The sequence below is a fragment of the Cygnus olor genome, chromosome 14 (genome assembly GCF_009769625.2).
Source record: "Cygnus olor isolate bCygOlo1 chromosome 14, bCygOlo1.pri.v2, whole genome shotgun sequence".
In the NCBI taxonomy this organism is placed as follows: Eukaryota; Metazoa; Chordata; class Aves; order Anseriformes; family Anatidae; genus Cygnus; species Cygnus olor.
In genome coordinates this window covers 20,126,423-20,150,805 of record NC_049182.1, presented here as the reverse complement: position 1 = coordinate 20,150,805, position 24,383 = coordinate 20,126,423, and the positions used below count along the sequence as shown (strand labels likewise).

Here is a 24,383-nt window from a genome sequence, read left to right as displayed (position 1 = left end):
CCGGGTCAGGGGCTCTGGGGTCATATATCCAATGTCACGGGTGTGGGTTTAAGGGTCCAGGGTAGGTACTCGGGGTTGGGGCTCAGGTTTGGGGCTAGGGGTTAGCTCCGGGTCCGGGGTCAGCTCCGGGTATGGGGACTCACGGACAGCTCTGAGGTCAGGGTCAGCTCTGGGGTTGGGGGCTCAGGGTCAGGGCTCGGGATTGGGGCTCAGGGTCAGGGCTCAGGGTTGGGGCTCGGGCTTGGGGCTTGGGGCCACCTCTGGGTCCAGGACTGGGGGTGAGCTTTGGGTCCAGGTCTCTGGGTTGGATTTGGGTCTGCGGCTCGGGGTTGGGTCCAGGGTAGGGGCTTCGGGGTCAGGTCTGGGGTGGGCTAAGGTTGCGGCTTGGGGTTGGCACTCAGGGATGGGGCTCAGGGTTAGCTCCGGGTCCTGGGTCAGCTCCAGGGTTGGGGGCTCGGCGTTATCTCTGGGGTCAGGGCCTGGGGTCAGCTCAGGAGTGGGGATGCCGGCGTCGACAGTCTGGGGTCAGCTCTGGGGTCGGGGGCTTGTAGATGGAGCTCAGGGTCTGGGCTTGGGGTCAGGGTTTCGGGGCGAACTCCAGGGTCGAGGGTCCTGGGCTCAGGCACAGGTCCAGGTCTGGGACTCGGGGTCGAATCCGTGTCTGGGGCTCTGGGGTCTGGTCCGGGTTGGGTGCTCAGGGGTTGGGTCTGGGATGGGGTCTCCAGGGTCTGGTCTGGGGCAGGGACTCTGGCGTTGGGTCTGGGTCAGTGGCTTGGGGGTCACGGGTCCAGCGTTGAGGGTTCGGGGTCGGGGTTCTGGGGTCGAGTGTCTGGGGTGGGGGCTTGGGGTTGGTGCCTAGGGGTCGAGCCTGGTTCTGGGGGTCAGGGTCAGGGGCTCTGGGGTTGGGTCTGGATCAGGGGCTCCGCAGTCATGATTCTGGTGTCAAGAGTTTGGGGTCGAGGGTCCGGGGTTGGGGCTCTCAGTTGGGGCTCGGGGTTAGCTCCGGGTCTGGGGTCAGCTCCAGGTTCAAGGGCTCAGGTTCAGCTCTGGGGCGGGGTTCTCAGGGTTGGGGGATCGGCACCAGGACTTTGGGTCGGGGATTGGGGTTGGGGCTTGGTTCCAGGGGTCAGTTCCATGGTCACTGGCAGGGCGGTGGCATGGATAGCGGGTAGGACAGCAGGATGGGCAGCTGGATGGGCAGCAGGATGGGCTACGAGCAGGTCTGAAAGCAGGGCAGCAGGATGGGCAGCAGGACGAGCAGGGCAGTAGTACAGGCAGCAGGCCGGACAGCAGGTCAGGCAGTAAGACAGACAGGACAGGCAGCAGCCCGGACAGGCGGTGCCCAGCAGATGGCGGCGGTGCCGCGGCGGCGCCCCGCAGGCAGCCCCCGAGTCGGGTCGGGTCTGGCCCCGCGCTGCCCCCGGTGCTGCCCACCCCACCCCATCCCATCCATCCCACCCCACCCCATCCCATCCCATTCCATTCCATCCCACCCCAACCCACCCCACCCTATCCCACCCCAGCACGGCTCGGCTCCGCACGGCCCGGGGCGGGGCGAGGCGGCCGGGGGGAGCGGCGCTGCGCGGCCCCACGCCCGCTATAAGAGCAGCGGCAGCGGCTGTGCTCCGCAGTGCATGGCAGCGCCGGTCCGCGTCCCTAGCTTGGTCTCTGTCCTCTCCCCGCTGCCACCACCCCACTTGACCTTGAATTTGGCACTCGGGGCCGCCCTGGGATGAGGCGGAGCGCGCAGGACCCTCGCCCGTAGGAAAGGGAGAGGAGGCCCCCTCCCGCTGTAGGAGCGCAAGAGGATTTACGGAGCATCTTTGCCACCTTTGTTGAAGGGCAGGGGAGGGCCGTCAGGATGAGTACCAGCAGTAAGTACGGCTCTCCATTCCCTTTGCTATGGGAACGCGGCTGGGATTGCATGGATCTGGCTGGGAGGAATCGGGAAGAAAATGTGACACCAGGGCTGGCAACTCTAATGGGCTGGGTATTTTTTGTCCCCCCCCCCCCCAAGCATTTTGCTTTCTGACAGGGTAAGGCTTGGCCGGGGATGCTTTTGTGTGGGCTGAGCCATGGTGCTTATCTCTGATGAGTACTTCTTCACTCATGTTTCTGGGGATTGGAGGGCAGATCATGCAGTAAAATGTCGATATGCAACATGGGGAGAGGCAGCCAGGAATACTGTGACTGGCAGCAGGCTCACTTCTGAAGCTGCTGCCTACATAGGAATAGACACTGGGGAGCAGCCAATGGGGAGGAGAAAGAGGAATGAGGAAGGGAGACCCCAAAAGCAGGGATCTGAGCAGAGCCCAGGTGTGGTACAGAAAGGCATGTACCTCTGCAGTTGGGTGTTCCTATTGTGCACGGGTGAGGGAGAAGGATGGAGATACTCATGCACTACATATGAATTGCTAAAGAAGCAGGGCGTAGAGACATGCTACATAAGATGAGAACTGGCACCTGCTGCTGGTCTGCTCACCTCTGGTTTTGTGGCCTCCTTACGAAGTCTGGGAAGATTGATCAAGTCACAGCTGACTTCTTTTTCATGGCTGTTAGGATGTGTGACAGCTGTGCCCATTTCGACAGCAGGTCCATTCCTTTAAAAGCATGCCCAGCCACCCCCCACCCACAGCAGCTGGTGCTGACTGCCAGGTGGGGGTGTCCCACCTGGGATGAGGTGCTGTCCCTCCTATGGGTCCCGAAGGCTGTGAGGAGTTCCCCAGGCAGTAAGTGGCAGATCAGTGACTTTGTCCCAGTGGTGTGCTGAGGTTTCTCAATCTGAGGGCTTGGGCTGGTTCCCAAGCAAAACACTGTGGAAAAAATTCCTTGGCAGGCTGCAGGCAACAGAACAGGTGATTCCAGATCTGTTGGGCTGCGTCAGAAGTGAGAAAACTTCCCAGGTGCCAGCTGCACGAGCCACACCTGGGGCACGAGCTAGCCCCTTTTTTTTTTTTTGGGGGGGGGGGGGGGGGCAGTGTGGCTGGTAGTGCCTGGGTAGGGACCAAAGGGGACCCATTTGTTCCTAGCCCTGTGGGATGCCTGGTAGCAGAGGTTCCACCCTCTCTCTATCTCTGAGTGATGAATGTGGGATGGCACTCAGCGCTCCCTGGGGCCAGTGACTACAGTGGTTGGGTGGGACTTTATGCCTTCTCTAAGCCAATTCTGACAAATTTGTTTGTTCCTACTGGGGGTTCCTTCCCAGCTCTTAACAACCAGCTTGGATGCTGATAGCAATGAGGGTTGTTTATGGTGCCACATATTGTGACTATCTGATTGTGCTGCAAAACTCCTTTACTCGTTCCTCCCCCATGCAGAGAGGTCCCAGCAAACCCAGACTTGCACCCTGCCTGTTGCTCTGCCCTCACTCACAAGCAGAGGCTGCCAGGCAGGCGGTGAGCATGGAGCTGGGCCTCCTTTGGGAGGCACACCGCCTCCTCCTGCCACTGACTTGCTCCATGACCTCTGGTATGTCACTGGGCAATGCCTTGGCATCTGGATTTCACAGCCTAATGCTTTGGATGGCTTTGCCTACATGCTGTTCCCCCTTACCAGGTAGCCATGTGGCTTATGGAAGGTTTGGAAGGCTGCTAACAGCTGCTGTTTATTTCTAGAGCTGTGGGTTGATTGATGCGGTGGGCACCCTGTGGGACCACACCTTGTACAAGCAGCTTGGCTGCTCTCTGCAGTGGTTCTGCAGCTTGTGTCCCTTGTGAGGAGGGCTCGGAGGTGAGGGGACCCTGCCTGCAGTGTCATGCACAGGGAGGGAGCTGAGCCCTATGTGGAAGTGAGGAGAGGAAACACAGCAGGAGGAGGATGGATGACAAAGCCAGACTGTGCACAGGGTGATGAGCTACAGGTGCAGCTGCAGTACTGAAGTTTTGGTGCTGCCAAGCTGATGCGATGAGGACGCTTTCTATCCTCTGTTGTGCGCCTGATCTGTGAGTTGCCACCTCTCCTTTCCTTTTTGCTTGGTGTGCTTTGGTAATGCTTCTGTCCTGTCCGAAGTGACGAGAGGCAGGAAGCCTGGGGCTGCTGGCCACTGTACTGGCCTCAAGCCCTGCCGTTGTGCAAAACTGCTGGCTGGGCCTCTGGGGGCTCAGGGCAGGATTTGCCGTGCTCAGGCTGGGCTGTGCAGGTGCATCTCTAAACACAGCACACAGGAGTCGCGTGTGCCCTCGCTGAGGGACTTGCTTTGCACCCACTGTGGGTCCTGGGGTTGGGAGCCCCACGTGTGTCCTCTCCTGTGATGCGGGGGTAGCAAAGCCATATGGAAATGTTGCTTTAAGGGGAAAAGTAGGCCCGTAATCTTGGATGTGAACTCATATCCTGAGGCTCCAGAGCAGCCAAAGGGGGCCCGAGGGTGCAAGGGTTGTGCTGGTTGGGAACGCAGCCTCCTGGCATACAACGAGCGCTTGGAGGGCACGAAGTTGATATTTACATTAGCTACATTATTTATACCTCCCACTCGGATTAGCACTGCTAATTGGTTGCAAATGGATTCATACATTCCTGAACAGGTCTATCAGCGCTGTGCTGCACCTCTGCTGAGGCTGGATCTGGTGGTACTAGCCTTTGCCTTAGAGAACATCCTTTGAAATCACCCTCTGAAGCCTCCACAGTTCCAGGCTCCAGCCTTTCCCCGAGAACATTTTTGGGGGGGAAAGTCCCATCCTGCTCCCTCTGAGCAGCTGACACCTGTCAGAGCATGGGAAGGCCTTGCAGGGGGGTTTGGTATGCGAGGTGGAAAGCTTTCCCCAGACCATCCCAGTCCCTGGCACCTCAAATCCCTGCAGAGCAGCCCCACTGGTCTTGGGAAGCCAGGACAGGAGGTGTGGGACAAGGCTTGCTGGCCAAGCCTTTGGGAAGGAAGTCTTCATGCCAGATACTGATGAATGCAGCATGTTTGCTTGGTTATTTTTACCATTCCTAAATCGTGTTCCCTGTTACGTGATGATCCACTGAGCATAATTACCCGGTAATCTCCAGGCACATGTGGTTACAAGGTGTTTACCAGCAAACTCTGCTAAGTCCCTGTGTAATTAAAGAGGAATCATGTGGGGGTGAGCACCTCCAGGAGCTGTGGCTCTGCCCCGTATGGCTCAGCGGGCAGGGGGCGATTCACAGCTCCCCTACCCGCTGGGGAAGGATGTGGTGCTGCTCCCCTGCCCAGAAATGCAGCACCCTGAGCCATCAGTCCAGGTGATGGGCAGTGTTAGTCTTCCCCTTGGGGTTATGGTACAGCCTCTTCTGCTATAGCACGCGTGGCTCCTGGACAGCACCGGTTCCTCTTTCATCTTGGCAGTGCTGGAGGCTGCTACAGCAAGCAGTAAACCTGGGACAAAGCACAGCTCCAGCAGGGAAGTGTCCAGGGAAGTGCTGTCCTCTCACCAAGCTCTGCTCAGGCTCCCCACAAGCCCTCTGTCTTGGCGGTTTACCCTCTGAAGAGCAGAAGCCACAGAAAGTGGCCTTGCAGGCCAATGAAGTGCATGCTGTAAAGTCAATTGAGGCAATTGAATTATTTCAAGGGCCTGCTATGCTCTTATAAAACAAACAGCAAGTCTTCTAATGACAGAGTGACGATCAGTTTAGCCAGATAATTCTTTATGATGCCAACAGGCTGGGCTAATGACAGACTGTCCTGTTACCAGTGAGCTGCTGTGATGCTGCCTTTGCTCTCTGTGAAGGCAAACCCACCAAGCTCCTGCCAGACCCTGCAGTCCTATCATGGTGATACCATAATGAAGTGCTCGGAACATCTAATTAGATATTTTTAGACTAAACACATCAGTGTCTCTCCATTGTGAGCACTGCAGCAGCACCTCTGGAAGGCATCCTGGGGGTAGAGTAGTGATGGCAAGGGCCCAGGGAGAGAGCGGTGGGGGGAAGAGGGAGGATTTACAGAGTGGAAGGGGACCAGGAGTGACTGTGGCAGCCATAGGGAAGGCAGAGCCCAGATCCAGATGTTTTAGCCCTGGAAAGCTTGCTTGCAAACAGCTCAGGGTAGGCATGTCAGGGATGGCTGGCAGACTGCAGCAGAGACGGTTGTTCTTGCTTGGAGGGCACCCAGGCTGTCCCAAGTCCTCCTGTGCCCAGCCTCTGCATCTGTAGGCCCAGTAAATCACTGGGGAAGTAGAAGAGCTTGTGTGCCCTGATGCACAGCACTGATGGACATGCTTTCTCTTCCAGAAAAGGGCTGTCTGAAGCTTAATAGTACCCAATTGAGCATGTGTGGCAGCCAGCTTGGACATATGGTTCCCATATATTTGATGGTGGCTCAGGTTTTTGGTAGGTTATAGCTTATACCTGCATTTTTCAGTTCTGCTACAGTCTGCATGCTCTGTCAGTATCAGCCATAAGACCTGGGCTGGGAATTGATTTGCCTTCTTTGCTGCCTGGGGCAGAGATCTGAAAGAAGAAGGAGCTGATATAATGGTTTCCTTATGCAGCCTTCCTGACCTTCCTTTCTTCTTGCCCTTCTTACCCTGGCAAAGCCCTTCTCTGAGCCCCAAGCGTCACTTGTTTTTCTGCTCATGCACATTTTACTTCCATGTTGAAACACCTTTTTTCTGAGGCTTAGACAAGTGGGAAAGCCCTTGGGAGGAAGGTGTCTCTAAGGAGCAGGACAATGTAAGAGGGTGTTTATCTTGTGGGTTTGAAGCCATCCTGCTGGTTTCCATCTCCCTCCTTGGTAAAAAAGGATCCATTTTGGGGAGCACGAGGCTGCTGTGGGCAGGAAAGGTGCTGTTGGTGCAATGCCACCCCTGGAGCCCTTCCTCAGCACATTTTGAGTCCACTGAGGTCTGTATTTCAGTTTGAGGGGTTAATGTGTTCTCACAACAGTGAACTTTGGGAAGATTTCTCTGGTGCATGCAGCCTGGGTGAGATGAGCACAACCCAGGCTGGGACTCGAGGTGCGAGCTACTAAGCATGCATCCCAGGCTCTGCAGTATGGCACTCTTCATGAGCATACTTTGTGCATCTCGCTCACAGAAGCACACTGAGGCCCTGCGTGCCCTTCCCACCACCCGTGTCATGTACTCATCAGCCCTGAAGATGTTGCTGCCTCTTCCACATCCAGCCCTCGGGACCTGGCTGCAGGGAGGCCTCCTGGTGAGCACTGCCCAGCCCAGGAACGCTCGCTGGCGAGGGGAAGCTATTTTTGCTGGGGCGGCTCCCTGGCTCAGCACCACTTGCTGGGACAAGTCAGGCACCTGCTGGGGGTGTCCCCAGCTGCAGCTGCTCCCCAGCCTGGATTCACTGCGCAGGCGGGGAGGGCTGTTTCTCCCCCGTCAAGGACTTGTCCCTGCCCCTCTGGCCCTCCCCAGGGAGGCAGGTCCCTGTGTCTCCAGCTTCTCCCACCAGCTGGGGATCTGCATTCAGGTGCTGCGTGCAGTGAGGGCAGGGGAAAACTGTACTTGTCTGGGGCAGGCAGAGGTCCTGGGGGACACAGACCTATGTGCGCTCAGCACCCACGGAAAATGCATCCCGTAAGGGGCAGGATGCTGGGTGGGCAGGCGAGCTGTACAGCTCGGTGCCGTTTTCTCCTGTCAGCTCTGCTCCAGATTTTCTCTCTCTCTGCTCATATCGCAGCAGCCCTCAGAGTGTGATAGAGTGCAGGCTTCCCCAGCGCCGCTGCGCTCGCACAGCCGCTGTCTGCACTCGGGTCCCAGCGCCGCTGCGCTCGCACAGCCGCTGTCTGCACTCGGGTCCCAGCGCGGCGCTGGTCCCTGCACACCCCTCCCTGTCCGCGCCCTGCGGGGGGCATGGGGTGCCCCTGCCTCCCTCCTCAGCACCCCCTGTCCTCAGAGGATGAAGAAGGGGGGAAAAAGTGAGATGAGCTCCCTCCAACCTGCTGCAAATAGCCACATCACCCGCATGTGTCTGAGCGATGTGGGCGAGCTGTGGTTCCTACAGGCGTGTCCAATGCTTTGTCAATGGCACTGATGGAGAAGCACCCGGGGGTGCTGCCTGTGACACAGAGCGTGTCGTTGCCTTGGCATGTGGTGGGACTCTGCTTGGGTTGTGCCTCTCCTAATCTTGCCCAGCTGCTGGCCAGGTCTGGGGCACTGATGGAGGCTTCCATCTTCCTGATGGAGGCATCAGGTCTTCAGTCAGGCCTTGGGAGGGAAGGGGAGGATGCTTTTCTGCAGGAATCAGGGAGACAGAAGTAGTTATCCTGGTGCTGTTGGAGTGCCCCTGGGCTCTCTGAATGCTCCTGTGCTCCCTCTGCCCGTGCTGGGCTGGAGACTGGGGTTGATCAAGAAACTTTGGTCTTCTCTAGTTGTCCAGGCGGCCTCCTGAGATTCAGCTCTTGGGGGTTTTTTGTGCCTTCAGGAGGAGGTTTTCTGTGGCACCAAGCTATCTCCCACCTCTTGCTTGTCTGGGACCACCAACCAGAAGGGGAACCACACAAATACAGCAGCTTTCTCATGGGCACTGGGCATGCAGGGAGCAGCACAGCCACCTCCTCAGCGAGGAGGCTTCCTCCACCTGCCTCTGGGGCACAAAGCTGGGTGATCCCCAGCTCAGAACCCTTCACCCAGTGAGAAATCTTCCCTCTGGATGGCCACATCACTTCTGTGAGGGGATATGCTGTGTTCTCCAGCATCTGCGCCAGCTGCCTCCTTGGGAGGGAGCAGGTTGGGCCCAATCCTTCCCCTCCAGGATGGGACATAAATGGCAGTGCTGGCCCAGGCAGGCTGACCAGGGAGAGCTGAGGGACCAGGCGTGGATGTTCTTCCCCCTCACTTTTTTAAAAAGTCACTGTCTGCATGGTGAGTTTTATGTGGTGATGATGGTTCCTGACAGGTTACATATAAAATCCCTTGCATCCCCGAGGATGCTACCAGTTGAAAGCTTTTATGGCATTTTAAAAATAGCTGCAGAGTGGGGAAAGAATGAGTAGATGGATGGGTAGGTGGATCCCTAATAAGGAGAGAAGAGGAAACTGCAAGAGAGGGAATGGAAAGACTTTAGTGAACGGCATGTGAGTGATTGCTGAGGGAGGGGGGGATGCGGTCGTACTGAGCTGTGTGCCCAGCAGGAGTGGGAAACCCTATAAAAAGCCTGGACATGAGATATGTTCCTTGCACAAGTCAGGGAGAGAGGGATGGGGTGAGCATCAGTGTGGGCTGTCTCTCTTGCATATGCTCCTGGTGTTCTACAAGTAGCCATTAAAATTAATCCCCGATTTGGGCTGGCTGCTGCTCTTGCGTGGTTCCCCGAGCACCTCCAGGCTCACCCATGCCTCTCTGCCTGCTTCAGGCTGATGGCCTTGCCTGGGATCTGGCACATGAGGTTGATTTTGGCTTTCCCCATGGTCTTTCCTAGCTGGGCTGTGCTCGGAGGAGAGGTGCTGAGGCTGCCTCTCTGCTCTGGCCCCTGGCTCGCTGCTGACAGCCTCCAGCTCTCGGAGGCAGGACCTGGTGGGGCTGGGGCAGAGCGTCCCCATTCCTCCATGGAGCAGTGATCCTGGCAGGATGTCCCTTTGGGACAGCCCCTTGCTGCCTCACATTGCTGCTGGTGTGGCAGCTCCAGGGCTGCTGTACAGCCCACTGCTCTCCCCCAGCGCTCAGGGAAGATTACATGGAGCATCTCTAAGAAATGCTAATTGCTTTGGCTTGTGCTTGGTACAGCAGTGCCACCGGGCACTCAGAGCTTTTAGTCAGCTCAGAGATCTGCCGGATCCTTCCTCTCCCTCCTCCAGAGAGCCAGCAAAGGTCTGATGTGGCCATTGCTGATCCTTTCATCCCTGAGCCCAGCTGAGCAGCGGGCTGGCACCCACCTGCGCTGCCCCAGCACCCATCGTGACATAGCGACAGCATGTGCTGCCATTGGGGTGCCACAGCCCTGGGCAGGCACAGCACACTCAAGTGAGGCTTGTGTTGGAGGAAGGTGCTGGGCAGGTGTTGGGAGCTTCCCATCCGAGGGAAGAGGACTGAGCTCGTGGCGCAGCAGAAGCCTTCAACACCGTTCTGCCGCCTGTCCTCCCTGAGCCCCACTGCTGCTGCTCTCCTGCTCTGCCCCTGGCAATCAGAGCTCTGTGAAGCTGGGCTCATTTGGTGCAGGCTGCTGGGGAGCATTCCTTGGCTTTGCCCCTGCTCAAACAGCAGGGAAAAGCACTGCTAACAAGATTCCTCTGTCAAATATGCCAGCCTGTCACATCCAGGCCATCTCCCCCTGCTCCCCTGCGCTTGCTTTTTTTTGTCTGTTTTTTTACTTCCTCAGCAGTGAGGCAGATAATCAGGGAAGCTGGGGAGTGTGTGCTCCCTGGTCCTTGTGCTGGCCTCTCGCAAAGTGCTGCTGCTGGTCCACGTGCTGTTTTCCTATTGTGTTTCTCCAGCTCTCACCTCTTGTCCAACACTGCAACTCAGGAGCTGGAGTCCAAGCCCAGGTATCCTCTGCGGGCATTGAGGCCTTCACCCTGCCTTTGTCACCAGACCTGGGGCTTGGTGGTAACGTGGATGGGTCCTGGCTGGCCCTGGTGATGCTGGTGGGCAAGGGGACGTGTGAGCTTGGGGGTCTCCTGGGAGCTGCATGGAGTCTCCTCCAGGTGCCTGGTGAATCGAGGACTTGCCAAGAGAGGTCATCTGTGGCTGTCCCAGCTCCTTCCTCCATGCTTGGGTCTGGTGGCACAAAGGGTACAATTCAGAAAATTTCGCTCCTTGGCAGGCGGTTCCTGGCTCATGTAAGCCAAAAGCACGCACAACAAAGCCGGTGTTGATTATGTCCCTTGAAAAGGGGACTTGTTCCCTGGAAAACGCGGCTCTGCTGGGCCCGTTGACCACCCGCTAATTGGCACTAATGAGGAGCTGGGAGGTGGGTGCTGGGGACAGATAGGCTGTTGCTGGTGTGCGGCGGGGAAGGGAGATGTGACCTTGGCGCAGGGAAGCTGGGCTGTGGGATGGGACTGTCCCTGGAGAGCCCTCTGCTCTCCTCCTGCAGTGCTTAGCCCGGAGCAGAGAGCGTGGAGGGTTAAGAGGATCTCTGGTGCTTACTGTACACAGATGGATTTATTTACATCTGTATTGCAGGGAGCTGGGATGCGGAGGGTGAAATGCCATGTTGGGAGCATAGGGCTGATGCCAGGTTGGGCTGTCTGCCTCCAGCCCGACCACCGGTGCCTTTTTCCTCCAGGTCCTGATGAAGGCACCGAAGGCTTTTAGCAGGAGACAGCCACGTCTGCCTGCCTGCCACTTCCTGTGCTGGCAGCCCCCCCCTTTCCTTTTGAAGTCTGTTCCTGGGCGTACACAGGAGCCAAGGAGAGCAGGAGTGTGGGAAGGAGGAGGGGAGGATGAGTCTGTGTGAAACCCCTGTGTACACGCACCCTGGGGAGCTCATTGTTCTGCCCTGCCACATCCTCCCCTCCATGCACACTGTCCCCTGCTGGCACTGAGCCCTTGTGGCCCCCTGGTAGGAATGCCCCGTGTCCCTGGGGGCTCAGGATGTGCCCGGGGTTTCCAGCCCCCTGGGAGGGCCCGGCAGGTGGGCTCTGGTGGGCTGAGGCAGAGGGGTCGGGTGCTGCTGCCCTGCTCCAGCTGCTCCTGTAAGACCTGCACTGATTCCACTGGGGGTTCTCATCTTCTCCTTGCTAAAGTGTCCAAGCTGTTGCACCCAGTCCTTTCTATGGGAGGTTTTTCAGGCTGCCAGCCCCTCTGACCACCGCCTCCACCTGGGTGCCCGCTCTTGACCCCATAACCAGGGGTCCCAAGGCTTTGCCCCCTGCGTTGTGCTCTGCCTGTCAGAGGCTGTCTGCGCTGTGAGGGTGGCTCGGCAGAGGGAGAGCTTCCCTTGGGGATCTGTTGTTTTCTTAGAACAAACAACCAAGTGGGGTGCTATTTTCCCATTCCAGCTGAGAGAGGTTGTAGCTGCTGCTTTTTGACCCTAAACCCTGACATTTGTTTTTTAATTATCTCTGTCTTCAATGAAGTGTGACCAAGAGATGAGAGCAGAACATGCTTTGGCGGTGGACACAGCTTGTGGTTTTGCAGTTTCAGGGCTTATGTCAATATATTTGTAGCTGCATTGCTACTTCCTACATTGACCTTGGGCTAGGGGTCCAGGTGAGCCTCAGGCTGTTTGAGGAAGTGTTTTTGGAGCCCTGCTCCTTTCACAACCAGCCATGGAGATGGCCTGCCCTTGTGGGGCTGGCACTGGGCGTTGCTCCAAGAGGGTCCACTTGGTCTTGGCAGCATGGCCCTGAAACACCTCACATCAGGGCTGAGGCTGAATAACCTGGCATTGTCCCCAGACACCCACCCACATGTCACCTTAAGAGTGTCCCCAGGTCAGGTTCCTGCCCTGCCTCAGGGCATGTGAAGGGCTCCCCCAGCCTCCAGGATGCTGCTTCCCTGTGCCAGGCTGGGATGTCCCACAGCATGGCATGGAGCTGCCAGAGGGAAATGGCCCATGGGCTGATGGGCACCATCTCGGTGGCACAGCTCAGTGTGTGCCCTGGGTTGCTTCCTTGAAGGTCATCCCAAGGTGAGCAGCCAAAAGGCAGCTCTCCTCCTCCTCCTCCTCTCCACAGCCCCAGTGCTTTCCCACCCCATTGCTCCCTCCTGCCCCAGCCTTCCCTCCAGGGTTGTAAGCTTGTCTCCTTCCTTTTTTTTTTTTGCCTTTTCCTCCTTTCCTCTTTCTCTCCTCTCCTCTCCCACCAGCTTTGTTCGCCCTGGCTGTGTATTGGAGTTGCCATGGTGACTGCCGGAGCATCTCCGCATCCTGCAGCAGGTCCTGTGCCCCGCCCTGGGGGCGGCAGGGCCCACTCCTGCCCCTTAGGGGGACCAGCCACCACGTCCTCCTGGGGGTGGGGGTCTCTGGGGACGTCCCTGTGACACACCCTGGTGTGTGGGGGGAGGATGGGTCAGGGTGCAGGGTGGTCCTTGCCCACCCGGGATGGGGCCATGCAGCACCTTGTGCTGGGAGAGGTGCTGGCAAGGCTGCTGCGTGGCATGGCATCATTAGCCTCCCGTTGCTGGAGCTGTTAATCTTCGATAAATGTTGCTAATGAGTGAGCATTACTTATGGAAAACAGAGGAGCCTGCTGCAGCACAGGCCGTCCCTTTAACAGGCACCTCCGTGTGCCAGCAGAGGGGCAGAAAGCTGTGCAAGTACCAGACTGAGCCCCGTTAACTTTTACGGGACACGTGCACCTTTCTTTTAGGGAATAAGCTTTCTTTTTCCCACCCTGGGAGCCATGCTATTGCTCCTGTTGGTGTTATGTCACCATGCAAGTACCTGCAGAGACTTCACCTTGCCTTGGCCGGGCTCAGGACCCTGGGGTGCAAACATCCCCAGGACTTTGGGCAAAGCGATGCCTGGATCCCAGATCCTTTTTTGGGGCATGATGTACATGGAGGACCAGCGCTGGCAGCGGGGACTTAGCTGCATGCCCAGCCAGGGAAGGTGCCTCTTCATGAGCCATGTTCTGGTGTTGGAGGACATGAGCAGAGCAATGGTTTGGAGGCAGACAGTGACCTGTGGTCTCTGGTGCTGCTTGGCAGACAACGAGATATCCTTTCAGTATTTGTCAGAGCTTTTGTGTCCCTTTCATGAGATAATTAGGGTGACGTGTTATTAGCTGATTACTGGGGGAAAAATATATTTACTGAGGATTTATTCTAGAAACATTAATCTTGTGTATAGTTGCTAAGTCCCCATAAATAATCTGGTTTTGATAATCAATTGCTATTTTGACCTCCCTTATAAATCTCAATTAAATGCACACTTAATTCACATAAAGTTGCCAGATTTACTTGTACGTTTCTGTCCTGCTGTTTGCCTCAGGCAGTTGTCTGTGTGTGTGTTAGTTCCACTCTGTTTATCAGACAGCCCCAAACCAGGACGTGGCTTGCCAAGGCAGAGCAGTGGCAGCAGCAGCGAGGCTCCTCTCCTGGGGTCCTATGAGGAGAGCCCAGCACATCCCAGCTCCCTTCTAGCTCAAACAAAAGTGCCCTGCAAACAGCAATGCACGGAGCCCTTCCCCTGCCCTTTTTGTGCTTTGTGTCAGGTTTGAGGGGAGCAGGAGCAGCCCAAAGAGATCTTTCACCCAGAGCAACCCAAGGTGTGTGGCTGTGAGTGAGCTAAGCCCCAGTTTGCGGGTGCCAAAACCCCTGCAGAGGTTTTCAGCAGCGCTGGTTTGAGCTCCAGGGTGATGGCAGAGCTGGGTGTGCAGCTCCCGTAGCTCTGTGGTGCCTTTTTGCTTGTTTGTGATGAGGCTTGGCTGGAAACCCAGGTCTGGGTGGGCTCTGCAGGGTCCTGAGCGCCCTCGGGCCAGCGGTGGGAGCTTCTCGAGCCTCGGTGCGGGCGGGTGGGTCAGAGGGGAATGAAGTGGGGCTGTTGTAGGGGTGAGGCAGTTGGCCCTGGCTAGCAGGATGTGTCACTGTCAGCTTCCTCTGGAGTTGCAGGGAGATTCCAGCCTTGAATCAGGCTCCGTTGCTTGTCGGGGCCACGGTGACTTACTTTATCCTCTTGCAGTGTTGCACACCCAGAGAGGGAAGAGGACTGGCTTTGTTCTGGCAGAGCCCAGAGGTGCTGGTGCCCTTCCTGCCAGGGAACACATGGATGGGCCAGGTGGGAGCGTGGCAAACCTCCTGCTGTGTTTAGGGATGTGGGGTTTTTTCCCCTCACCTGTGCCCCCTATGGCACTGCCCCGTAGCTGCAGGAGCTGGTGGTCCCTGGAGCACAGCCTGCCCGCCCCTGCCAGGACACCAAGAGGGACAGCTTGAGCAGTGATGGTCTCAGTGACAGGGACCGTGCTAGGGGAGCTGTAAAAGAAATGATGAAGCTGTTGGAATTGCTGGGAAGACATCAGCTAAGATCTCCTCCTGAGCCTGGCTGGAGCCCAGCCTGCTAATTGTGGTGGTAGGGGAAATACACAAACATACAGATGGCAAGGAGAACAGAAACTGCTGCCTCTTAATATCGAAAGCTCTGTTTTTGACTGACTGAAATCGACACATGGCAGAAGATAAACGCTAACAGCTTTGGGGGAGAGCGGCACACATCGCCAGCCTGCTCAGGAGCACCTTGAGCCCTTGCAAAGCCTTAAGGGGGATTTGCCTCTCCCTGGGCAGCAGGATGGCCAGCCCAAAGTCACTGCTCAGGGGAGCATCACCTCTAGGGTATCACTCCTTGATTTTCTTTTTTTTTTTTTTTTCTTTTGTAGTTGCAAAGGGGCTGTGCCTATAGCTTGTAAAAGATGTTCTGTCCCATGGGGCTTCACCCTGACCCTAGACACTGAGGATGGGATGGGTGAGATGGACATCAGGCAGCAGGAGACAGACAGCTCAGTCAGCCCACGGGACAGTGAGCCTGATGCTGTGCTCCAACCCACGGTGTCTGCGGTGCCTAAAACCCCTTGGTGGCCATGTGGTTGGCACTGGCACGGTGCTGTGCTCCTGGCTCTGCCACCCCCTGCATGGCCATGTGTCTCCCTTGCACCCTGCAGGGGAGTGCAATCTTTTTCTGACCACTTAAAGGCTCCATTTGCTGCCTTCAGCAGAATTAGAGTGGAGATTATGATGGATTAAAGGAGGCGGTAAGCACCCTCTGTGCTGCTTGTGTCATCTGTGAGGACCCCACGGGGGCCAGCTGGGTTGGGGCTCTGCTGAACCCTTGTCCTTTGCATATTTTTTGTAGGATGGTCCATATTAAGTGACTAAAGGTGTGTTTTCTCTTCGGATGCCATGGTTTGGAGGCAGTTTTATGGCCTGGCAGGGATGTGGCAGTGCCCTTCACACCGCAGCTGCGAGCTGTGCTGCACTGCTCCCCGACCCCAGCTGTTTCAGAAGCACCTTCCTGGGGCGTAAGAGAGACCAGAGGAATTTGGAGCCTGCCGGGGAAGCTCCAGATCCGTTTTGCTGCCAGCCCTGAGCCGAAATTCATCCCCTGGAATGTGACTGGCTGCACGGCGGCTGGTCTTGAACCTCCAGCCTCCGAGCACGCACTGATGGCAGTAAGGTTGCACTGTAACCTACACCCCTTCGGTGCATCCTATTTTTGTGGAGTCTGTCCCCTCTGTGACGCCAGGGCTTGCTTGGCCAGCTGTCACCCCCAGTCCAAATTCCCACTTCATTGCATTAATATCTATGTGGTGTCTCTGGCTAGAGATTTGATTTCAAGTTCCCTCCCCAGAGCAGAAGGAGTTAAAAATAGCAAATCCACCACCCTTCATTCTCTGGCTATGACGTAGCCTCCCAGTTTGGAATTACAATGCCAGTGTGAATATGGTCTAAAATAAAACAAATGAGCGTGCTGCGCTCACTCTGCAGAATAAAAGAACAAGTTCCAGTCTCGAGCAACACCATGGAGGAGCCTCTGTCTGCTAACCTGCACCTGCAGAAAGCAAAAATTCAGCTTTCTTGCAGTGCTTGTGTTGGCCAGATGAAGGATGCTATGCACGGAGTGTTTAGCGGGGTAATAGAGGTGGCATCCAGCCCACTGGGGAACTAACTGATTGCAGGAGGAGCTGGGAAGGAATTAGCTTAGTACATTATGGTTTGACGCTGTCTTCCTCCAGCATCACGTACAAACCGCCTTGCCAAGGGGCAGCTGGATGCCAGAAGTGAATTACTGGGGCAAAGCCGTGCTGGATGCAGCTGTGGTCCATGTAAAGAGCAGGGCGTGAGCAGCGGGCACCAGCCCTGAGCAGCAGCCTGCCTCCATTTCCCCGAATGGGGCTCTTGCTCTGAGCTGGTCTAGAAAATCCAAAATCTCCACATTTTTCCCTCTCAGATGCTGCCCTAGTTTAAAAATGCTGGTTCCTGGCTTGCTTTGTAATATTTTAAATATAGCATCCTTTATTTTTTTTAACGTATGCACCATATGTTTTGAAAACTGCAACAAAATCCATGGGGCTTGTGGGTGGAGATTAAAGGGAAAAAAACATTTCCATACAGGAAGCTGCAAATGCGAAACGCAGCGGCAAACAGAAAATCCCTCAGTGCATCAGCCAGAAATAAGCTCCTTTCTGTCCTGGCTGCCTCAGACGCGCTAATGTGCATGCGAGGAACTGACCTGAACCTTTCCATTGTGTCAGCTCCTCACCCCGATGCCCTGGCACCAGCTCCTCAGCCCCCTCCAAAGCCTGGTGTTTGATGCGACTGTGTCGGAGAGCATCCTCCATTGTTCTTTCCCTTCTTCAGTGCTGTCTATTTGTCTTGTTTGTTTGGCTGGGCCCGATCCCTCAGGATTGGTTGCTGCATTCCTCAGCTTTGATGGCAGCGGGGAGCATACACCGTGGCTCACTGTGCTCCCTCCCAGGAACAAAAGCAGACTCAGTTTAGCAAGAAATTCAGCTGAAGCAAAAAATGACGAGCTAATAGGTTTCATCTCTTGGCCAGAGCCTCAAGTTTTTCTCCACCATGCACATCTAGCACGCCTTGAGCCAAGGACCCAAAGGCATCTGCTCGCAGGGACACCCCAAACCTGCCCAGCCTGGTTAGAGCAGAAAATAGCAGCATGTGGGCTGGGGCCGGGCTTGCTCCCCAGCCCGGGCGCTCTCCTCCTGTTCTCTAGCTGCTATGAGCTGCCGGATGAGTCGTTTCACTGCCTGCAGCTCACCCACTTGTCATGCCTCATGAATAAAATCCAGGGGAGGAGACGGGCTGTGGCCAACGTGTGGCTGCTGGTGGGCTTCTTCCCTCTGGGACCACCCTGCAGGTCCCCAGCCATGGTCACTGTCACCCCTGCAGGCAGGAGAGGGGCTGGGTGCCAAGGATAGTGGTGCGGAGGGGGCTGGTGGGACCCCCATGGCTGCCGGGTACCCGAAGCTCATGCTGGGGTGGCCCTGCGGGGGATGGCACCAGTTGGCCGCATTGGAGGAAGGGACGTGGGACAGAAACCCCCCGAGAGTCAGAGTCAGCCCCTTGCTGGTTCCCAGCCTGCAGTGATGCCTCTTCGTGGGTTCCTCTGTGTTTGTTCCAGCTCTGCAGCATCCTCTTGCAGTGGAGGTTCGGGACTGGGGCCGTGTGTCACCCTGTGGGGTGTGGGGCTCTTGTGGCACGGGGATGGCAGGGCGGAGGGAGGGTGCTACCAAGGACCTAGCTGCACATTGTGTCCTCTGGAGAACATGGCCTCAGGTACTCCTCCTGCACCTGGGACCCACTGAGAGCATCCTCTGTGACCGTCCCAGTGGGTTTGTGCTCAACCAGGTCTCCATCCCGGAGTAGTCCTCAACTCAGTTTGGGGCTCAGGCAGAGCTCAAGCCCAGCACGCCGTGGATATGTGATGTATCAGCTTGCTGGACTTACTCATCTGCCTCGCCCCCACGCTCATACACAATTTATTTGTATCTATAGCAGCCTGGGCAAGATTTTTAAGCTGAACCAGATGTAAGGATGAAATTCCATCTTCAGCCTCCCAGTGGGGATCCCTCCTTGCCCGCCTCGAGTAAACCTTTCCGCTGCCCAAACCGCTGATCTCAGGGAGTGCCACACATCTGCTGGGAGCCGGTGGGATTGGCATCCAACAAGAGCTTACAGCTGCCGGCCAGGGCTGGAAAACAGCAGCGGGGTGAGGGCTGCAGGTCTCTGGAGCACTGCAAGGTCTCTGGACCTGTGGCCGGGGTCTCTCAGCTTCTCCCAGCTGGCTCCTGCCCCTCTGCATACCCCCGGGCTTTGTGCCCATTAATTATTGCTCGTCAGACCTCCTGAAGCATGGCTGACCCCTCTGATTCGAGAGGTGATCCCTCAGGAGAAACCTGGTCTGGCTTTCTGGGCCAGGATCCAGCATTTTCACAGCCTCCTGGGTTAAGAGCTGATGTGTGCATGCCGGCGGTGTCTGCTCAGGGCATCGGAGCCCCTGCGTCCCCTGCGGTGCTGGGGCTCTGCTCTCACTTCCCACCTGGGCGAGAAGAGCTCCGGGCAGCGTGCGTGGCACTGGGAGCTGCATGGTGCTACAGGGTATCTCAATCAAGCCCTTCTCCACCTTGCACGTCTCATAAAGGCTTTTTTGTCTTCAGCTGACCCTTCTCTAGCGAGCCCTGCTCACAGGTGCTGGGCAGGAATGTTTTGCTTGGACTGCTACTGCACTAGGATAAGCCCCCAGCGAATCTCTCCCTTTGCAGGCTTGCCCTGCCCTCCCATTTCTCCTCCCACCAGCTCCTGCAGTTTCCTTCTGGTGTGCTGAACATGCACATCATGTCTGAGGCTCAGCCTGATGTTCTCTGATTTCTGGTTCACCCTGGAGGCTTTTGCTGCCAGGCCTTTTTGCTGGAACAGAGCAGATCAGGTCTCAGCCTGAGAGTGCACGCAGCCAGCCTCCAGCACCCACACTTGGGGTGACCAGGCCTTGTGTGGGGACCTCAGGGTGGCTGTTGGGAGCTGGGAGCAGGGTCCTGAGCACCTCTGAGCTGGTCCCCACCATCCCCTCGTCAGCATCCTGTACCTGATGCCTGTGCCAGCCACAGGCATCGCCCTGCAGAGCCGACGGGGTGAGTTGCATCGGAGCCATGAGATGGGAACATATCCTGCGTGCTCGGGGAAGCATCCTGCTTCCTAGCACTGCCAGTCACTGTGGAGCATCCTTGCTCAGGGATGGGGCAGAGGGGGCAGCTCCCAGCTGTCCTGCTGCAGCCACCCTTGGGCAGGATCCCGTGCCACCCCACTGTCCCCCTGGGATCACCGTGCTGTCCCCTTCTGTTCGGTGCAGCTCCCAGCTGCAGGCTCACCACGGCTCCTGCCCTGCAGCCAAGCATTCCAGCCATTATTAATTAAAATGCAATCTATCCTCTCTCTCCCTCTCCCCAAGCCACCAAGAACTGCTAAAATATTCTCAGGGCTAATGGGGAGGGGAATTAAATAGTTACTGTGCAATTCAAGCTGTGCCTTTTGGAGATTTATTGCCGCTCCTGGAGCCCGTGATTCCCTCGGGTACTATGTAGCTCAGCAGAAATCTGCCTGCCCAAGACAGTGGGCACGCTGTGCGAGGGGCTCAGGCAGCTGCAGTGTGGCCAGCCTGCTGCAGCTCCTCGGTGCCCAGAGCTGGGGGATCTCTTCTCTGTGAGCCACTGGAGGTGAACTTTTCATCTCTGCCCACGTGCTGGCTGTCCGTGCTAGGCCCCACGGGACGGGCATGATGCTTGTGTTAGGATGAGAAGTGGCGTGCTGCTGGTGGAGAGCAGCTCCTGCTGCAGGCTGCTGCAGGGAGCAGAGGCAGGGGGGTCCTGCTCACACCCGGTGTGGGGGCACAGGCTGCTGGCAGGGCCAGGGGCTCTGCTGGAAGCATCTGCGTGGTGTCTGCAAACTCATGAGCACCCAGAGTCCCGGTTGCAATTGCAGCTCAAGGAGCTCTTGTTGCCATGACGAGCTGTACAAGCATTAGCTGGGAAGAAAAGCCCCCGGCAGCACTCGGTGGAGATGGGAGAAAGGCGGCCAGCATGGCGGCACACAGCCCCTATGCAAGCCACACACCACTGTGGGTTCCGGTGTGGGTCCTGGAGGGGCCGGGGGTGCTGTGCGTGCAGCAGGGTGCTGTGCTTGTCCTCCTCCCGCAGCCCCGTGCGGCACAAGGACCTCTTTTCCCAGACAATGGCTTTGGCGTCAGCGGCGCCCTGGGTGTGCCTGTGTCGCGGTGACCTGCGGTGGCAGTGCCGTGCTGCCAGCACAGCCCCTTTCCCTGCGCTCCCAGGGTCATTTCGGGGGTGTCAGGGCACGCGGCTGACCTCAGCAGCCCCCAGCAGGCCGGGGAGGAGCTGCCAGGCTCAGGAAGCCGCTGAGCGCTTCACAAGGCTTCTCACCCCACACAGCCCACGTCCCTCGTGGCCACGGGGCTGTGCCGGGGCAGGTCCCGACCCCACAGCGAGGAGGTGCATCCCGCACAGCCCCAGCCCCAGCAGGCTCTCTGGGCTTCCCTGGCCCTGCCGGGGGAAACGCACATCCTGCAGGCAGGGGCAGCTGCCGGCAGTGGGGGGGACAATCGCCGGCTTCCTCCGTGCTCGCGCTTAGAGAATAATTTCCATGAACGCAGTCAGGAATGAACTCGGCCGCACATTCTCTATTCACTGCTCTTTTTTTTTTTTTCCCATTTCCCTCTAACCTCTTTCATTTTCTCCATTCTGCTTCCCTCTTTCCCCTTCTCCTTTGGCTCCCCCAGTGACCTCCCTCCTCTCGTTTCGGAGCAGTACCAATGTCCTGCTGCCAGCAGCTGCCTGCCCTTGCCCGCACTTTCCCCTGCTGCAGTGCTGTCCTGGCACCCACGTCCTGTTTTTGTCCTGTGTCCCACTGAAGGAGGTGACACAGGGTGGGAGTGGCAGCGGCGGGTGGACAGCATGAGGCAGGTGGGAGCAGTAATGGGTCATGATCTGACTAGGGAAGCCTGGGGCAAGATGGGGAGCAGCGGCAGGCCGAGGGCTATCGCTGTAAGCCACAGATGGCTACAAGGGCAGAGGTGTGTGGCCTCGCTGGGTTCCCAATCCTGCCTGCTCCATGATTCCCTAACGGGGCTCTTTTATCATTTTTTGGGGACCCCTCAGTGCTGCTCCCAGCTCAGTGGTGCCGCCACAGCCCACTCCTGCAGCTCCACATGTGGTGCCAGCAATTCATGCAGTGCAAACATTGGAAGCAGCAGCAAAATGTGGAGCAGCCGGAGCCAGGCTCACAGTGCCCCGCAGCAGATCCATGGCACCTGCACTCAGCCTTTGTCAGCAGCACCCAGCTTAAAAAACTAACGTTAAACTTAGGTAAGGGATCATGGAACGCTTCTGGGTTTTACACAGGGGAAAGATTAGAATGAAAATATTTTAATGAAAGGTAGATACGCAATTTTCTCACTGCTCCAAATGACTCCAAATGTGTGGAAGCATGACAGAGAGCAATGGCCAGCAACCTGAGCACCAAGATGGGCACACGGCTGTCTCTGCAGCTCTCGGCTAAGCCACCGCTCGGAGCCCCCCAGTTATTTGGGGTACTTTGTCCCATCTTTCAGCTGGGCTACCTGTGCATGGCATAGCTGGATTGCACACGCCTGCGTTGTGCCCTTTACCAGGCTGTCTGTGGACACAGCCCCGGTGCCTTCCCCACTGCTGCATCCTCGGCAGGGATGGGGCAGGAAGTGGCTGCAGGGCCAGGAACTGGACAGTTCCCATGTGCCGAGGTCAGAGACACCCCAGCAGCACAGCAGCCACGGCTCTCCCCATAGCACCAGCACTGGCTGGCCCCAAGCTTGCCCTTCCCTTCCTCCCCACGGCCACAGCCAAGCTCCTCCCTGCCTTTGGCCTCTGCAGGACAAGCCCTCAGCCCTGCAGCTGATGAGAAAACCACGTCCCACAGCTCTGGGGCTCCCACCCTTCCTCCCTGCCACCCTCGGGGCACAGCGGGGCTCCGGCATGAGGGGAAATCCTGCCCCTCACCTCCCGCAGGGCTCCCACACACCGCTCTACTGGTACGCCTGCAGGGTAAGCCCAGGGGCTCTGGGGCTCCTGTCTCCCCCCCACCCCTCAGCAGGGTCTCCTTTGTGCCCTTCCCACCCAAAATTACACAGCGTGTTCCAGTGCTTCACCCCAGCCTCTCCCTCAGCATCCAGCCCTTCCAGCAGAATTCCTTTCTGGCCACTCATTGCCCCCCTTCGGCCTCGACGCCTCCGGCCCGGTGCACTGGCGGGGCCGGGCTTCCTCTTCCTGAGCCTCCCCAGCCCCCGCTGTGCTCCTGGCCTCTGACCCGGCTTCTGCTTTGCCTCCCCGCGATGGCACCATCCTGCCCAAGGGACACGGGGCTGCCCCACTCCTGCCATCCCTGGGGACAGCCACCGCCTGGTGTCATGGGGCAGGGACCTGAGGGCTGCTCACGGCCTGGAGCATCTCCTAGGCTGGTGGCGGCCCCACTCCCTGTGCCCTCCCTGGGGACAAAGCTCCTCGGTGTACTCCTCAGTGCAGTTTTGGGTGCTGTTTGGGGGCACTGTCTCTCCCACCCAGATTTTGAGCTCCCGTGCTTAAATACGGCTGCTGCTGTGTGTCCCTGAAGCGGCGCAGGGCACCGATCCCTGACCGGAGGTGCCACCTTAATCCGGATCAGTGGGGGATCTGCCACGTGCCCACGCGGCTCCACACCACATCTCACTGCCCCGCTATCCTGGGGCTGTGCCCAGCGAGTGCCAGGGGGACCTGGAGGCAGCCCTGGAGGGATCCAGCCCTGGGCAGCCTTCTGCACCCCATCGGGGGCTGCAGATGCATTGATCACTGGGTGAAGCCCAATTAAAATCCTGCCCTGCGAGCACAACAGGAGCAAACCGGGGGCAGATTAAGGCATTCCTTGGGCAGCTCCCACCCCTTTGCCTGCCGTATCTCAGCCCGCGAGGCCACTAATGCTACTTACATTATTACTGGATTATTTGGGTGTAATGAGCTTTGCCCCGCTCAGCTGTCCCACCGTGCAGGGGTGCTGTACTGTGTAATACTTCCTGCACAGGGCCACGAGGCGGGCAGCTGGCTGCTGGAAAACAAGCAGAGCCCCAGCAAAACAATGTGTTAATGTTCCTGGCAAAAATTCCATCACGGGGCTGAGCCTAATCACAAACCAGGGAGCTCGGGGCTTAGCCCTGAACAAAGCCAGCAGGACGGCGGCAGTGCCCTAAGCCGGGTCCTGACCCATCCCCATGGGTGCCAGTAGAATGACTGCATGGGTGTCATCCCTGCCAGTACAGTGACAGCCACAGGCACCTCTCCATCACCTCTCCCATCCCCAGCTCCCTTCCCTCTTCTCCCATCAGTCCCGCCAGCACAGGGGCTTGGCCATATGGACACACAGATGCTTCCCCTAGAGACCAGAAGCCCCAAATAAGTGATGTCGGTGCTTTTTTTGACACTGTTTTTTTCCTCTTTATTATTATTAATGTTTATTTAAGTGCTGATGTAATTTGCAGCCTTTCAGCACCACCGCCCCCCACCTCCTGCTGTTCTGGCTGAGCTGTGTGCATTGCCGTGGCTGCATCCCAGGGCTTGGCTCCTGCTTCACTCCCTGCCAGGGTGTGAGCACAGGGTGCATGGGACGAAAAGTGTCAGCGCTATGACTCTGCTCTGCTGGACACCCCTCCAGCAGGGATGTCCCCTGACTGCAGGAGACCCAGCCCCGGGTGCTCCTGTTGGGACCAGCCCAGGGTTCCCCCGGCTGCTGCAGCATTCGTGGGCTCACAGCTGCTACAGGAGGTCCTGGATCCCTCTTCCCAGGGTTTGTGCCTCCCTGCAGGAGCATGGGTGGGGGCACTGCTGCTTTTATGGGTGCCCTCTGTTCTGCTTGGGACCCCAAGGTGATCTGAAATCCGAGCAGCTCTCAGGAGCTCGTGCCATGGCTGGAGCTTGAGCTTTGCAGAGGGGCAGGGGGGTTCTCATAGAGCATCTCAGCTTTCCTTGCAGCCCTCAGCCTGGATTCCCAAGCCAGCAGAGAAGC

At 57.5% G+C, this 24,383-nt stretch overlaps 1 long non-coding RNA gene across 1 annotated transcript; it reads left to right on the top strand.

Annotated features, from left to right (window-relative positions):
• Positions 1 to 1,519: 1,519 nt before the first annotated feature.
• Positions 1,520 to 13,745, top strand: LOC121077926. Its single transcript, XR_005824369.1, has 3 exons — positions 1,520 to 1,874; positions 10,346 to 10,821; positions 11,140 to 13,745. It is a non-coding gene; the product is annotated as an uncharacterized LOC121077926 (long non-coding RNA).
• The last annotated feature ends 10,638 nt before the right edge of the window (positions 13,746 to 24,383 follow it).